The 18,818-nt window shown below is 35.1% G+C and overlaps 1 pseudogene; it reads right to left on the bottom strand.

The window, feature by feature from the left end:
- Window positions 1–16,034: 16,034 nt before the first annotated feature.
- On the bottom strand, window positions 16,035–17,981 carry LOC105528190 (annotated as a pseudogene).
- Between the last annotated feature and the right edge of the window lie 837 nt (window positions 17,982–18,818).

Genomic DNA, 18,818 nt, shown 5'->3' with positions numbered 1-18,818 from the left:
CAGCAATCTATTTTACGAATAAGGGAGTAAAGGCAAGAAACTTTTTCATAAGCACAAGTAGTGGGATTTACTTGAACATGAGAAAAGACAGATTCTTTTCAGACTGGATGAAATGAGGTGACAATGGATATATATATATACACACACACACACACACACATAGAGAGAGAGAGAGAGAGTGTGTAAGAGAAAAAGAGATTAACATTTCATATTTTATTTATGTGGGAAGAATGTAGATGTTGTTTCAAGGTTGAGAAAATCATACTCCCTTTTGCTTTCACTAGTTAAAATTCATCCCTTTCCTAAATGTTTATTTGTTATAGGATCCTCTTGATTGCTAAAATGATGAGCTGTTATAACCCTTTTAAACTGAATGACCTAGCAAACAGCACATTATATTGGTCAATTGCACACATCTATAAGGGTGACTGCATTTAACACACTAGCGTAATTGCAAGTCTGCTCTTAATAAATTATCGCCAACATCCTTTCTATTGAATTACTTTATGCTTGTGAAAAAAAATCAAACAGGTTTTAACACGTAAAACAATTCTCCTGCTATATTTTAAATATAGTGTCTTTCTAAATTTTAAATGCAATTTATGTTCATCAGCATAGTATGGACCTTTGTAATTCTACCAGGTTATCTAAAAGGCACCTTAAACTTAAATGTGTTATGTTAAACTATTGATATCCCTCCAACCTGCTGTTTAGCTCAGAAAATAGCACTACTATTCACCACAAAACAAACACAACAAACAAATCTTAGGGTAAGTACTGACCTCTTTTGTTCTTCCAGATTTTCATAAATGCATCGGCACATCTTGTATCCAACCATTATTAATAAAGACTTTTCCTGATAAACTTTAGAGAATAACTTCTCATGAACTTCTATTGTCTTTCCAGTTTTAGTTTTTCTTTTAAGCACTATCACCACCTGACATCGTTTCTACCCATTTGGATATAAATTACATGAAAGCAGGAATTCTATCAGTTTTGTTGACTGTTAAATCCCCAGTACATGCAAATGGTAATTAATACATATTTTTGAGTGAATGAGGGAATCTCTCTGGAAATCTGTGCGCTGATTTTCTTTTCTCATCAATTTGAGCAGGGATTAAAGAGAGATGATGGGGCAGAAAGAGGGAATAGTATTGAGACAGCTGGCTCATCCATATCTGTGATTACTGATGTTTTAAACTGCATTAGATTATTGTGAGTGACTGAAAATGACCTGAAAGCTATAGGGTTTGCTTAAAATGTAATTACATGTTTTAAAAGCAAGGTAAGAGAGAAGTGACTGAAGACACATAAAACTTTACTATGAACATACTAGGTTCAGGCTGCTCAATAACCGTCTCATGTATTGATAAAAAATGAGAGTCAAAATGAACAGATCTATAAACTGGCACTTTTATGTATTTAAATTTATTTTCAAATATTACAATGTCATATAATGACTACACTATAGCCTGAATTATAAAGTAAGCCATTCAGTTTACCTGCTTTTTATGGATTGGTTTGATTGCTGTTTTTATTAATGGCCATTCAAAACCTACGTTAATTCACAAAAGATTCGAGGAGATTTCAGTGTAGATAAATCGATTGGTTGCCTACCAAATTTGTAGGTAGAATTATGTTGTCCAACGTCTATGAGCAAAATTGTAAAAGTTTATTAACATAATCATGATAACAGTTGATACCTTCTTTTAAGGTACTAGCTATGAACTTCACTTAACCACTGAGATTTAGAGAATTTTAAATGTGTGAACTCTCAGGGCAGTGTGCTTCAGGTTCAATTCCAGTTCTACCACTTATCAACTGGGTATCCAGGGGCAAATTATTTAAATTTTTTTTATCTATTAAATGGGGTTATCAGTATACTTGTTCTATGGGTTGCTATGATGATAAGATGAAATATAATACAGCTAAAGTGCTTAGAATAGTGCCTTGTAATAAATAATCCTTAAATAACTTTAGCTATTGTTAGTAACACTGTGTAGTTTGTACTTTTATTATACAAATTACTATCTGAATATGGGATAATTATTCCCTATCTGTTAATATGGAGAGGATATAATAACTTTTTAACGGTCACATAATGAATAAATGTCAGAATGAGGAAATTTCATATTCTTGAATTTCATGCCACCCCTAGAGAAGCAGGAAATATGAATTGATATTGAAATACATCCCTGAAAATAGCCTAACAATAATAATTATTGTGAAATATATGTTTTATAGAAAAAGAAAACAAAATAAACAAAAAAAAAAACTCCACTGAATGGCAATAGATAATTTGAAAAAAAGAAGTCAGATATATGTTGCCTATAAATAATAACATTTCTACATTGGAATAATATTTAAATACGCTTTAATGGAATTCTCACCTTTAAAATCAAGTTTGGTAAAAATTTGATTACGATTTAGATTTTTCTGGAATCATGAATTTGATTCAATTTTGAATTCTGCAATGCAAACTAATTTGAATGTTTTACACATGCACCCACAAACACACACACAAACATATGCACACACACACGCCACATACCAACTATTCCTACTGCTAATGATCCTAATAGAGTTCTATAGAGTGCTACAGATCTTTGTTCTAGGCTCAGTGCAGACCAATGTCGAACATCAATCTCATGGAAAATATATGTTTACCACAATTGCAGATCCAAGAAGCTAGAAAAGCAGAACTAATACTAGCTATCATAAACCTTGTTTAAATAATGAGTTGAATGACATTTTTGTGTAAAACCGAGATAATGTAGTTTCACGAGAGTAAATAAAAATTTTATTATCAATTTTTTTACTTTCAAAGAATTGCACGAGTATAAGATTAGAGATTACTAAAGTAAGTGAACCTGCTACTATGAGCAGGAGATCAAAAAGCAACAAACAAATAAACAAACACCCAGAAACACAGATTCCTGACATTTTTGAGTCCTTGAACCAATGTTAGCAAGGCTTTACCTTCAAAATTCTTGCTGTGTGAGAAAAATTAACTCCTGCTATTTAAGCCACTATTTGTTAAGCATTTTGTTACTCATAGGGATAGAATATCTAATTGATATACGATCTATATGATGTTGGCTTTTTAACCTACCTTTCTCAGAACTCTTGTGAACTGTCACATCTTTTGCACAGGGTGAATATTTGTTAACTAATTAATGAATAAAAAAACTTGATATCTTTAAGAAATTCCTATTTGACATCTATAATTGAATGTTTCAAATAAAATATATTATGGTCACAGCTAGACTTTTAGTTGTCTCTATGCTTTAAAACTTATTTTTTCTTTATAATATTTAAATAAATGAGATAATATTTACCAATGTGTTCAAACAAAAATCAGGATTCATCTTTGATTATTCTCTTTGGATATTTTGTTTTTGTTTGAATATCTGAAGACTGTGCTCATTCCCACTTCTAGTTTCTATGCATAATCATTTATTGTATATGAAACACTGTTTCTAACCTTTACTTGGCTAGCTATTTCTTTTTTTAATTCTTGAATTACAAAGGATATTCACAGAGAGAACTTTCCTGATTTCATAGTTAATTCAGTTTCTCAGTTATTTACTATCACAGGACACTATTTTTTCACTTCATTGTATTTATTGTGGATATGAGAATTGTTTTTAATTGAGATAATTTTTTTTTAAATGCGATTAAAGCAATAGGATAATTGTGTTTTTTTGTTGTTTTGTTTTGTTTTTTAAATATTTACTGTGGGTGTACTGTTGTCTCACAACAAGAGATACATAAATTATGAATGTATTTACCTTTCTCTATTCAGGCAGGAAAATAGGATCTGGGGGCAGTGAACCTAGAAGTAAATCAAATGAAAACAACAACAACAACAGCAATAACTTCCTATGACCAAGTAAATAACTTCGTAACTTCACTTCAGCTATAACAGAAAACATCCTCTTCAATTGTATAGTGTGTACCTCAAGTAAATTACTTCATAATCTCACTTTATCCTCTCATTTGCGTAGGTCATACACGAAGTAACCAATGGGAAATCTCTAGAGGATATTAAAACCCCAGAAAATTCTGTAACGGGGTTTTGGGCTACTTGCTCAGGTCTGCTCCCACCCACCCTGTGGCGTGTGTTCTTGTTTTCAATAAATCTCTGCTTTTGTTGCTTCATTCTTTCCTTGCTTTGTTGGTGCATTTTGTCCAATTCTTTGTTCAAAATGCCAAGATCCTGGACATCTTCCACTGGTAACTTATTTGCCTTTCTATGGCATTCACATTCAAGTTTAAACAAAATCTACATTAGCTATCTATTGCTACATAGCAAATGACCCCAGAATTTAGTAATGTAGACATCAAGCATTTATCTCATGGTTTCTGTGGCTTACAAGCCTGGGTGCAGATTAGCTGGGCACCCCTAGGTCAGGGTTCCTCACAAAGCTGCAACTGAGGGAAGGATGTTAATAAGCTCACTCATATAACTGTTGTCACACCTTAGTTCCTAGTGAGTTGTTAAAAAAAAGACCTTAGTTCCTTACTGGTTGTTGGCTCCAGGCTTCCCTCAGCTTCTTGCCACATAGGACTCTTCAGAGAGAAGCTCCCAACTTGTCAAGTATCTTCCTTCAGAACAAGCTAGTGAGTGAGTGAAAATGAGTGAGCAAAATGGAACCTACGAATGTGTGCAGTGGTGCTTACCTATAGTCCCAACTACTCTGGAGGCTAAGGCAGGAGGATAGCTTGAGTCCAGGAGTTCTGGGCTGCAGTGTCCTATGCTGATCTGTGTTTGCACTAAGTTCAGCATCAATATGGTGACTTCTTGGGAGCTGGGGATCACCAGGTTGCCTGAGAAGGGGTTAACCACCCCAGGTAGAAAACAGAGCAGATCAAAACTCCAGTATTGATCAGTAGTGGGATGGTGCCTATGAATAGCCACTGCACTCCAGCCTGGGCAACCTAGAGAGACCTTCATCTCCAAAAAAAAAAAAAAAAAAAAAAAAGAAAAGAAAAAGAAAAAGAAAAAAGAAAAAAAGAAAGAAATTGAATCCACAGTCTTTCTGTAACCTACTCCAGAAAATGGAATTCCATCATTATAGCCATATCCCATTCCTAGGAAGGGAATCTTTAGGTTCTGCCCACACTCAATTGGAGGGAAATACATAAAGGCATAAATATTAGGAGACAGAGGTGATTCAGGGTCATCTTAGACTCTCCCTACACCAAACAATATTTCGGAGTTTTAAATTCAGTCATTATTCTGTGACTTCAGCATAATACTTTTGATCTTCTAGAATGTAAGGGCCACAGATACAGAATATAATGTTTGTTTAAAACTGTATCTCCAGCTTTCTGACTACTGCAGGGCCATATTAGGCACTTGTGTTGGGTTAAATACTGCCTGTCCCCAAAGATGTTTGCATTCTAATCCCCTGAACTTGTGACTATATTACCTTACATAGTAAAAAGGGATTTTTCAAACATGATTGTGTTATGGATTTTGATATAGAATTTATGGTGAATTATCTGGGTGGGCCAGTGTAATAACAAAGGCCCTCGAAAGAGGAAAGGAGGAGGATCAGAGTGAACAGGAGATGCAATGATGAAGCAAGAGGTTGCAGTGATGGCAAAGAAAAGGCCAATAAATACAGGCAGTCTCTAGAAACTGAAAAGGGCAGGGAAACAAATTATCCCCTAAATGTTTCAGAAGAAAAGCTCTAAACTGCTAATCTATTCTGGACTTCTTACCTCCAGAATTATAAGAGAATAAATTTGTGTTGTCTTATGCTGATAAATTGTGGTTATTTCTTTCAGCAATATAAAGCTAATAGAGCTCTCAAGAAATACTTGTTGAATGAATAAAAAGTTTTATACAGTTCTCACATAGCATTACAACTGTCATTACATATCCATCCCCCCCACAAAATTAAAAAGGCAAAGAAGTGAAATTATGAGGAAGAAAGGAGTGAAATATTTCAGTGAGTTAAGAAGAAGGAAGAATGGAAGGAAGAAAATAAAGAAGGGTGGAGGAAACATAGGATGGAAGGGTAGAAGGAGAGAGGGAGGAAGGAAAGGAAGCTCAGTTTTAGATTGTCAAAATTATATTACCCAGATTACGAGAAAGACTCATCCAATTACATTTTAAAGGGGTTAAACATCAACTAATGTTTAATCATTGGTATGACATTTTCAATAAATCTTTGAAAATATAAGGTATATATAGAGGTGACTGACATGATGGAAACCAAAATTAAATATATTAGTTGAGGAAATAAAAGTGAGTAGTCAGAAGAACAAAACAAGCAAAATAAGACACTACTGTGATTAGAGATTTGTCAAAGCATGGGTTAAAATATAAGCTTTGAATTTGTAATGGTTAAAACACTTAGTAAATACTAAAATAAACGCACTTGAAACTCTCCTTTAAATGTAACAGTCCATGATATCATGATTGTTAGATTACAAGTTGTAAATTGAATTTTTCAAACTCTATAATACCTTTTAAAGTTGTATGTATTAGTGTCAGTTGAAAATGTATCTAAATTCAATACATATGCACACATTTTACAGAATTATGCAATATAAACAAATCAATTCAATGAAGTACATGTCAATAACCAAATTCTTCTTAGAGAAAAGTAAAACATCTTTTAGCTTTTCCTGTTATTTTGCAATTCACTAAGAATAAAGGGAGACTGAGTGAAGTGTATGTTTAAATTGTAATCCAAATGCAAATGTAATTTAATACATTTCATAAAATCCACTGAAAATACTCCTACAGGTTTAGATAAATTCACTAAAGTCCTTAAAGTAAACATTGTATGCATTGCTTTTAGAATTTTATACTAAAAACTATGATGATTTTTCCATGTTTAGAACTCCATATTATTTAAACTGATTTTACAGTACTAAATTGTATTCATTTAAATATATGCAATGTGGACTATTACAAAGATTTATATTCTAAAAGTATTTGGATATTAGTAGAACTTCACTATCAACATATTCCAAGGACTCATGAAATTACAGATTTTTTTTTTGGAAAAAAGGTAAAGAGGCTTCCAAAGGGAATTAGTAAAAACAAATCACCTGTCAAATTCTAATATCAGATTTTCCATCAAAAGTCAACCGCGAATGTCTTTGTACATTAAAAGTGGTTATACTAGTAATGCATCAAATGGAATATTTGTTTGATAGTAGCTTGTATTTAATAAATCATCTTTCTTCCTTAATTTATGCACATAGATATATCACTGATGTTTCCCAAGAAATCTATCTTTAGAAGGCTAAAGTTATTTATAATGAACTGGCAACTTCAATTAAATAGAGGAAGTGATACTTATAACTTTTTACTGTCTTTGAAGTATATGAAAGAATAAGACATTATATGCCTTTTCTTTCACTGCCTTTGGTCCATGTTTTGGATTTTTATATAAGAGTTGTCAGTAGTTGGATTTCATTTTCTTTTAAAATCCACCAAGAAACAACATATTAAAACAAACACCCATGGACGCACCCACACTCACACAAACAGCCCTTGAGTAAATGTGTATGTGTCTAGGGTCGCGGGGGGCGTGTTATGTGCGTTTTTTAAACTTATGAAGGATGGGGATGAATTTAGTGGAGGAGGTTAGTGGTAATTAAAACAAGTTAAAACAATTGACTGCAGCTCTTCCAGGAATGGATTACATAACAAACGTTAACGGACATTGGAAAATCTAATAGTTTAGAGCCTAGACGGGTCTAACTACTAGGTAAAAACAATGGAACTCCATTAGTGCTTCAGAATGAGACCTTCACACAACACAGCATATAATAATTGTTAAGCTAAAATCCCATCAGTAATCACCTGGAATCAAGTAGCCAGTGAAGGAAAAACTTTGAATGAAATGAATTATAGCTTCTTTAAGACAGAACAAAGGATATGATAAATTCGAGACTGTGTGATGTGACTACTTGTCATGGAACTTAAAAGTTAATTTAAAAAATTTAAAAAATTATAATATCAAATCTCTAAATTCTTAGTTCACAGTGTGGTAGACTGCAAAAATGAACACTAATAATTTATCCAATTCTTCTATGCTTATGCCACTCAACTCATAAAAAGATAAAGTCAGCTCCTTTCTCCTCAGATCTGGGCTGGTCTTGCGACTGACTTTGATCAACAGAAGGAATGAACAATGATACTGTACGACTTCTAGGGCCTGCACTTCAGAGATCCTAGTAGCTTCCACTTTCAACTTATTGGGATTCAGTTCCTGTGAAAAAAAGCTTGAATCACAGCTTTGAGTGATAAAAGAATTCATGAAACAGAAAGGACCAATGGATTCCCAGCCATAATATGGTCATGCTAGGCAAGGCTCTAAAAAACACAGGGGTAGCCATCTGGGATCCTGCAGTCCTGGCTGAGGCTCTGGACAACACCATATGGAACAGAGACAAGTCACTGTCAATAGGCTGAATAATGGTCCCCTGAAATATTTCTGCATCCTAATGCCTGGAAACTATGATTGACATCTTTTATGGCAAATGGAACTTTGCAGATGTGACTGAGTCAAAGACCTTGAGATAGGAAGATTATCCTAGAGTATCTAGTTGAGCTTTAAGTAAGGCTCAACTTATTTATTCTTAAGTAAGAATCCCATAGGTTCTTAAAAAGAGAGGCAAAGAGTCTGAGACACATTTCTCACAGTAGTAAGAAAAGTAGCAATTTTTATGAATAGAACATGTATAAGAAATGTTATATTCATGTAAATATTCATGCACATTTCTTACTAGTGTAAGAAAAGTTATATTCATGTAAAAAGCAAGATGTTGGAGTGAAGTGATGTGAAGCAGTCATGAACCTAGGAGTCAAGCTGTAAAAAAATAAATTTTTGTTGTTTTAAGCCTCTTAGTTTTTGTTAACCTGTAACAGCAACAATAGGCAACGATTAAAATGCCTCTGTTGACTCCTGCAAAAGTTATACAACAGTGAGAAGTAATGAATAGTTATTGCCACTATATTGGAAGGCAGGTGTTAGGCAATAATAGAAAACTTTAATACAAAGTGTGAGTAGAAACCCAGGCTCCTTATAACTGTGTTAAAAGAAACTGCTAGTTAGAGTCTCAGGAGTAAGATAACTAAGAATTAAGGATAAAGTATAATCTACATATTTACAGTATTAATTGAGTTCAAAGGGTAACAAAGTCTTTTTTGTTGTTGTTTGTTTGTTTTCTGAGATGAAGTCTCCCTCTTGTCGCCCAGGCTGGAGTGCAATGGGGTGATCTCGGCTAACTGCAACCTCTGCCTTCTGGGTTCAAGTCATTCTCCCACCTTAGCCTCCTGAGTAGCTGGGATTATAGGCATTTGCCACCACACCCAGTTAATTTTTTTTGTATTTTTAGTAGAGACGGGGTTTCACCATGTTGGCCAGGCTGATCTCAAATGCCTGACCTCAGACAATCCACCTGTTTCAGCCTCCCAAAGTACTGGGATTGCAGGCAAAAGCCACCATGTCTGGCCCACAAAGTCTTTTATGTGAAATGTAGCAGACTGTCTGTTGAGGAAAGTCAGGGACCCCGACGGAGGCACCAGCTGGAGCCGAGGCAGAAGAACATAAATTTTGAAGATTTCATGGACATTTATCAGTCCCCCAAATTAATACTTTTATAATTTCTTACGCCTGTCTTTACTGCAATCTCTGAACATAAATTGTGAAGATTTCATTGACATTTATTACTTCCCCAATCAGTACTCTTATAATTTCTTATGCCCATCTTTACTTTAATCTCTTAATCCTGTTATCTTCATAAGCCAAGAATGTACATCACCTTAGGACCACTATTGTACAAATTGATTGTAAAATATGTGTGTTTGAACAATATGAAATTAGTGCACCCTGAAAAAGAACAGCATAACAGTGATTTTCAGGGGACAAGGGAAGATAACCATAAGGTCTGTCTGCCTGTGGGATCGGGCAGAATAGAGCCATATTTTTCTTCTTGCAGAGAGTCTATAGATGAACGTGTGAGTAGGAGAAATAGTGCTGAATTATTTTCCCAGTAAGGAATATTAATAATTGAAACTCTGGGGAAGGAATGCATTCCTGGGGGTAGGTCTATAGACAGCCACTCTGGGAGTGTCTGTCTTATGTGGTTGAGATAAGGACTGAAATACGCCCTGGTCTCCTGCAGTACCCTCAGGCTTACTAGGATTGGGAAATTCCAGCCTGGTAAATTCTAGTCAGATCGGTTGTCTGCTCTTGAGCTCTGTGTCCTGTTAAGATGTTTATCAAGACAATGTGATACACAGCAGGACATAGGCCCTCATCAGTAATTCTGATTTTGCCTTGTGATCTTTATTGCCCTTTGAAGCATGTAATACTTGTGACCTACTCCCCGTTCATACACCCCCTCACCTTTTAAAATCCCTAATAAAAACTTGCTGGTTTTGTGGCCCAAGGTCACCGTCACACTCCTATCAACATGTGATGACACTCCCAGGAGCCCAGCTATAAAATTTCTCTCTTTGTACTCTTTCTCTTTATTTCTCAGATTGGTCTACACTTAGGGAAAATAGAAAGAACCTATGTTGAAATATTGGGGGCTGATTCCCCCAATCCTTGTCAGCAAAGAGTGGACAACTGATAATTGGAATGGAGATTTGGAGATTCAGAATACAAAAAGCATAACACCCAATTAATCTCATTTGGTTGCCATAGCAAAGTTCTGACCATGCCAAAGCTCTCTAACTTGAGGGAGCTACTTTGCAACGCTCTCTATAGTGATAAGTTAAACCAGGTCCCAGTAAAATTATAGATGATAATAACAAAGTCAACCCATGAGAAGATATATCTGTAAAACAATATCAGGGATTTGTTAATTTATAAAAAGGCTACAATTTGCATCTTATACTTGGGCCAAGAATTTTGAAAGTGCTTGTACCAAAAGAGGAGAATGTAGTTTTAGATTTAAATGGATTCATTCATGGATTATGTTGCACTCATCAAAAATATTGCTTCCTTCCATTTCTTTTGCTATTGCCATTGTATAATTTTATTGTTACATATTCTATAAACTCACAATAACTTGCTATTTTTACATTAGAAAGGTATATTTAATAGAGATTATAAATACTTTTATGAAGGTCTTTTATATATACCTTCATTTTAATCATGTCTAGGGTTCATTTTTGTTGTTTGTGCCCATACAATTTTCTCTCAGATATCTTATTTTTTTATATTCAATGAAATTTCTTATTTTTTTTACTTTTATTTTAGGTTCAGGGGTACATGTGCAGGTTGCTTATATAGGTAAATTATATGTCACAGGGGTTTGGTGTACAGATGATTTCATCACCCATTTAATAAGCATAGTATCCAATACGTAGGTTTTTGATCTTCACTCCCTACCCTCCACTCTAAAGTAGGCCCTACTGTCTATTGTTCCCTTATTTGTGTCCCTGTGTTCTCAATGTTCAACCCCTACTTATAAGTAAGAGCATATGGCATTCGGTTTATTTTTCCTGTGTTAGTTTTCTTAGGATAATGGCCTCTAGGTCCATCCATGTTGCTGCAAAGGACGTGATCTTATTCTTTTCTGTGGCTTTGTAGTATTCCATTGTGTATATATGTCACATTTTCTTTATCTAATCTACCATTGATGGGCATTTAGGTTGACTCCATGTCTTTACTATTCTGAATCATGATGTGATAAATATACATGTGCGTGTCTCTTTATGGTAGAATGATTTCCTTTCCTTTGTGTACATACCCAGTAATGGGGATTGCTGGATTGAGTGGTAATTCTGTTTTGTTATTTGAGAAATTGCCATCCTGCTTTTGGCAATGACTGAGCTAATTTACATTCCTACCAGCAGTGTATAAGCATTTGCTTATACTGTCATGTTGTACAATCTCACTGGCATCTGTTATTTTTTGACTTTTTGATAATATCCATTATGACTGGTGTGAGATGGTAATCTCATTGGGGTTTTGATTTGCCAACAAATGTATGAAAAAACTCTCAACATCACTAATCATTAGGTAAATACCAATCAAAACTTCCTTTGAATATTTGTTTTAGTGAAGGTCTGTTAATAGTGAATTCTCTCTTCTGTTGTTGGTATTTAAAATGTCCTCATTTCACATTTACCTATGAAAGAGAAGCAGATCATTTTGTGCTAGAGTTACATCAGCTCTTGGGCTATGCCACAATTTTGTCTACAGAAACCTTAATTGTTACACAATCATTTCAGATGGTGACATCACTCTCACTTGACTACGAAAGCAGAAAATAGAAAATGACCTAAAAGTTTTGGTGAGACACTTGCATGTTAGAAGATATAGGTATGTCACACAAACATACAGGGGACTGTTACCTCAGTGAAGTTTCTGTGGTCTGAACTATAGCAGGATATCCATTAGACTTTGCATAATCATCACTAATGAAGGAGAAAGAAACTTACTCATTGAGCTTCTTTGACTTTTGGAAGTAATTTGCAAGTTTTTCCTTTTCTCCGTGCCATCTGATTTACCAAAAGGCCACCAACTCACAGTAGGGCTTTGAAAGAAGAGAAAAGATCTCCACATGATTTCTGACTCCAATAAAAGCAGTCCTGACTCTGTGATTCAAATAATATAATGATGTTCCAAGAGTTTGTGGCAGATCCTGTGCTGAATGAGGTGATGGAAATCACAACAGAGGTCCCTTGGCTTTTATAGAAAAGTAATGCCACTTAATCAAGTAGTAACCATTTTTTTTTTATGTTTTCAAATGACTTATTGTAATTGTACATATTTGTAGGGTCCAGTTTGGCATTTTGATGCACATCGATGTTGTATAATGATACAATCAAGGTAGTTAATATATCTGTTACTTCATGCATTTAGTATTTCTTAGTGTTGAGAATATTCAAAATGTGCCTTCTAGCTATTTTTAATGCACAATATTTTACTATTTAACCATAGTCACCTTACTGTGCAATAGACTATTTTCTTCTGCAAAATGGCTCTTCACTATATATTGGGCACTGGTAGAAGGAGACTTATCCTGCTCCATGTCATTATACAAACGGAGCTAGCTGCCCATAATACACAGGATGATATTTATCTAGCCCCAATATCAAACATATCCAGCAACATGCTATCTTAAAGTGAAGTGTCTGGGACCAGAACTGAGCTAGTACTGAAACCACAGATAAATTTAATTAACAAGTAACTCTACCCATACTGACATCTAACATCTTTTCCATAATATGCACTTCCAGACTCAGTGAGTACTGTCCATGATCATCCGAGAAAAAAAAAAAAAATTGTGAGTCTGATAAATAATACTCTGGCAAAAAATAAAATGACATGCTCTTACTTTACATACTTACAAAGAGGAGACCCTGGAAAACCACATAATCCTTTCAAAATTCCTCTGAAGGCAGAACTTTCAGTGGTGTATCTCATTGTCTATTTCTCTTAGAAGGAAAGATAACCCAATGTATCCTGTACATCCATTGGTGTCAAATGTTAAGGTTTGGCCAGATGGCCAGGGGCCTGCAAATGATATGATGAGAGGACTAGTATCAAACTTATTATGGTTGAGGGCTTTTACTTAGGGTACTAGATGGACACTATTATGGATGGCTAAAACTACCGTGCAGGATGGGAAACATACAATAAAAGGTACAAATGAAGAGAAATGAAAGGAATAGTAATGATATGAATGGTTTTGTTCTTTGGTGCCATCCTCTATAACCATAACCAGTGGTAAAATTTAATAATATACCACTACATCATTGTACAAATAACTCTACCAAAAGTTCATGTTTCACGGGAATAAAGTTTAATCACATCTCTAAGCCAAAATCCTTATCATTTGGGGCCAGAGAAAACACAGAAATAGTGATTGGAAAAGGAAAGTAATAAACACAAGCAATAGCTTCCTGGCCAAATGCAGAAACAGGACTTATTTTGGTATTTTTTGCCATGCTACCTAAATATTTATATATTTAAAAAAAACACTTACTTAGCTCACATTGCCTTTTTTTAGTAATAATGTATATAAATTATACTGTCAGTAATTTATTTTACAATCTTGCTTTTAGAATGTATAATACGGAAACAAAATAACATAAAAATTAGAGGATGTGATGAACATTTTGTAAGGATTTTGGACGTGGATCTGGTAGTTAAAACTGAAGAGATTTTGACTGACTTCTTTAATCAGAAAGTGAATGAATACAAGTCCTGTAGAATATAAGTCGCCCTTACAAATAAAGGAAATCTTGACATTTGCAACAATATGGATAAGGACATAAGGTTAAGTGAAATAAGCCAGGAACAGAAAGATAAATTTTACATGATCTCACTTGTGTTGAATCTGAAAAAGTCAGACTCACCGAAGCAGAGTTGAACAGTGGTAATCAAGAGCTGAGGGGAAAACAGGATTTGAGAGACTTTGGTTAAAGGACACAAAATTTCAGTTAGAAGAAATAATTTCAAAGAGATCCATTGTATACAATTGCAAATACAGTTGGTAACAATGTTTTGTAGACTTGAATATTAACAGAGTAGATTTTAAGTATTCTCACCACAAATTAATGATGTCTGTGAGATAATGCATGTGTTGCATAGCTTGATTTAATCATTCCATAATACCTATTTCAAAACATCATTGTGTACCATAAATATATACAATATTTATTTGTCAGTTAAAAAATAATTGACTAAAAATATAAAAATTTATATTCAGTTATATACTGCCTCAGAAGATTCTGTGTAATTCTTTTTTCTTTTCTTTTTTTTTTTTGTCAGGCTCTCTGTTGCCCAGGCTGAAGTGTAGTGGCATGATCTCAACCCGCTGCAACTTCCGCTTCCTTGGCTTAAGGGATTCTTCAGTCTCAGCATCCTGAGTAGTTGGCAGTATAGGTGTGAGCCACCACGCCCGGATAATTTTTTCTTTCTCTTTTTCTTTTTTGTAGAAATGTTTTTTTTTTTTTTTTGCCATGTTGCCCAGGCTGGTCTGGAACTCCTGAGCTCAGAATGACCCACCTGCCTCGGTCTCTCAAAGTGCTGAGATTATAGGCATAAGTCACCATGCCCAGCAGTGTAATTCTTTTACTGTATGTTGGTCTGTCTCAATTTATTTTATTTTTTCTCAAAGGGATGATTTCTATTGTATATGTGGATTTTTCCCTACTTAAACACTTTGAATGGTAAGTGATCTGTCTACAAAATGAAGGAAATCTATCTTTAGTGCATAACTCACCCCGCCTGCTTCCCTATTGCTCTGGCCCAAGTCTCTATTTTCATGTTGGTTACTCTTTGCTGTGATAACTAATGTATAGAGTCTATTACATCTAGGGGTCATCTATCTACTGTAGTGCCATTGTACTAAGGTTTAATTATTTCTTGCTCTTCTCTTTAGTTCATTCTTTTAAAACACTTTCAGCATTGATTTTGGTTATTTATTTACACATTTCTCAAAAATTTGTGGCATGCCAAATATTTTAGGTACTGTTTATTTGATGAGTAAAAATCTCTGCCCTCATGGAGCTTATATTCTGATAAGAAGAGACAGATTAAAGAAAGTAAGGTATTTTATATGTTTGATGATTATAAGAGTAATTGGAGAAAAAATAAACTGGTTAAATGAAAAGGGACTGCAGAGATGGCATTTTATTTTATATTATACAGTCAGAGAAGACCTCTCTGGAAATAAAAACTTTTGAGCAGAAATGGGAAAAAAGTAGTTTGATGTGAATTTAAAAGGAAGCTTATCAAGTATTATTATGTATCTCTATTTTAATCTAGAAATACATTAAGAAGCAATTCTGTAATTTTTAATTTTTTTACAGATATCATTAACTCAAATTATCTCTAATTTTATTTCATATTTAAAGGACACAATTTCGGTTACAGTATTTATATTTACTTTTGGTCGTATATATTTTCAAATTCTCCAGGAGAATATTTTACTATAATTTGAACTGTCAAACCTGAATAGATTAACCCATTTATGCAAGAGGTTGCAATTTTTTAACTTTGTTCATGAAATTCATATTTGTTACCTAGAAAAGTTCAAGACACAAGAATTTGAAAAGGAAAATTTTTTATTATGTTGTATTGTTGAGTTACGTGACATTCAAAACACGGAACACTAGGCAAGATCACTGCTACATTGTACATAATGTTTAAAATCATGCTTCTTGTCTCAGGGGGTGGTGAAACCTGCTGTCCAGTGTGATATTCAACAGAACGCTTCACATGCAAGGCAACAGCACATTTTTCACATTGAAAAGTGCTGTTCTTATGACACTCAGCACACCACATTTGCATTCTCCGCTTGAATATCCCATGATTTATGCCGTCATAACATGAGTCAGTGTTATGGCCTCAGAGAAGGTCTTCCTTTTCCTCCAGGTTCTAGATGATGACCACAGGTCTTCAAATAATGGCATACCACACATTGATGAAACTCCGGAAAATCCACTGGCTTCTCATCAAATGCTTTATGCAATTGCCAAGCATTTTGTAAGACCAATTCGAAACAGAACAAAAGAGGGCTCGATAACATTTATTTCCACATATTGATGCCCAATACTTATTAATGTTTTCATCTGCCCTGTGTATGGCTCTCGTGAACTGGTCATATACGCTTTGGTCATGTTTGGCTGCTGACCTTGGATCTTCTTTTTCAGTTTCTGGTAATAACAACTGACAAGACACAGGGGATCGATACCAGCACCAGATGAGGCAATAGTGACAACACTGTTATCATTCCGCCTGCAGACAGTACTGCCTTTGCCATCAGTTCGATGATCGAATGTGCCTCTATCTTTTTTTCGTTAGAGCTGCATCTGATTCCAATGGAGCCTTATCAATGCAATACTTTCTCACTGTACCTGTTGCCTGATGTCCCATTGAACTGAGTTTATCAAGAAGTGCAATACTGGTGAAAAAGTTATCGAATACAAAATGGTATTGTCGAGGGTGTGTCTCTGTAAGTGCCTCACCAAACTGAAGGACAAGTGATGCACCAACACCATATTCCTCATGTTTAGTATCAGGGTTTTTACCCTGATACAGCTGAAACCAGCAATGTAGCCCAGACATTTGGTACCACAGCAAATCTTACAGCCAGACCGAACGGGCTTTCCCCATATAAATTGTTTGCATCCCTGATGACCAAAATAAGGAACCTTGGATTCATCAAAGCTGAAATATGTTTCATTTGGAACAAATTTCATACATCTCTCATTGAGTTTGCTTGTGAGAGGTCACAATTTGGAAAACTGGTTTTTGCATCCAAATTTGCATTGTCGGCAACATGCAAATTAGAAAACGTTGTTTCAAAACGGTCACGTCTCATAGCAGTACATTATGCCAGTACATTATGGCAATACATTATGCGCATCTGTTCTTTGTTCCCCAAACACACACCTTGAGCAACTGAGACGTAACCACTCAGAAAAATAATTTCCAGAAAAGATTTGAATTCGGAGGTAGTCAAGCCAAGATGTACACCCTTACTGCGAGCACATAAGTTTGTAGTACTTGACAATGAATTCAACAACCTCATTATCATGAAAAAGTTCCAGAATTTCTGTGGGAGTTCTCATTTCAGTGAAAAAATCGTTTGGTGGTTCTGTAACTCTACCTCTTACGGGTTGTGCAGTTAGGCCAGATTTTATCCATTTGCAAACAATTTTGGTCACTTTCCGCCTCTTTGATGGTGGAGGTTACCGCGCAGTAGACATAGATGAGAATTCATCAGGAGAGTCATGTCTAGATGTGTATGAGGGATCATCTTAGTCAGGTTCAGCATCAGAGCCATCTTGAATAAGATATGCAGTTGCATGCAACAAAGAACCTGGCAGATTATTTCTTGTTCCACCTTCTTCATCTCCTGAGTCCTCATCAGAAACAGGTGCTGTAGCATTTTCACGTGATTGTGTCACTATAGCACTTGCTGTCATCTGTCTCTAAAAGGGCAATTGTTTCATGTAAACTTAGAGTTTAAGGCATCTTGGGACGAAACTGAAAAAAAGGTATTATTAGTCCTAATGGTAGTGGTTTTGCCTAGTGTTCCAAAAATGGAACACGAAAAATGTCAAACCCATGACTAATGCAACAGTAATAATTTCCATATTTTCTTTTTAGAGCACAATAGTAAAACTAGTAGAGAAGTATTAAAAAATTACTAGTATAGGTTGTAGTTCAGTTAAGTTATATGTACCTGTTTTTTTTGTTTGTTTGTGGGTTTTTGTTTTGTTTTGTTTTTTTGAGAGGGAGTCTTGCTCCGTCACCCATGAAGTTCAGTGGTACTGTCTCCACTCACTGAAACCTCTGTCTCCAGGAATCAAGTGATTCTCCTGCCTTGGCCTCCCAAGTAGCTGGATTTCAGGCGCCTGCTACCATGGCCGGGTAATTTTTGTATTTTTGTATTATTATTATTATTATTATTTTAGTATAGAAGGGGTATTGCCATGTTGGCCAGGCTGGTCTTGAACTTTTGGCTTCAGGTGATCCACCCACCTCGGCCTCCCAAAGTGTTGGGATTACAGGTGTGAGCCACTGCACGCGGCCTGTACCTGTCCTTGGATACTTCCTCAAAAATGTTTCTGAAAACTCACATCGCTTTTTTACAAGCTCCCAGCACACCAGCGTCTGCAGCAGTGACTATCTCTGTGCACCATGTGGTAATATGTACCCTTGGGAGACAGAGATGAGTGAAAAATCAGACCTAGGTGATGACCTTGAGGAGTAGGAATAGGATATAAATAACTCCCAAATGTTAAACATTCCAATAATGGAACACTAGGCATTAGCTTAATGGCTAGTAGACTAAAGAATACTTTCAAC

The sequence above is a fragment of the Mandrillus leucophaeus genome, unplaced genomic scaffold (assembly GCF_000951045.1).
Source record: "Mandrillus leucophaeus isolate KB7577 unplaced genomic scaffold, Mleu.le_1.0 Scaffold707, whole genome shotgun sequence".
In the NCBI taxonomy this organism is placed as follows: Eukaryota; Metazoa; Chordata; class Mammalia; order Primates; family Cercopithecidae; genus Mandrillus; species Mandrillus leucophaeus.
This window is presented reverse-complemented; position numbering and strand designations above follow the sequence as displayed.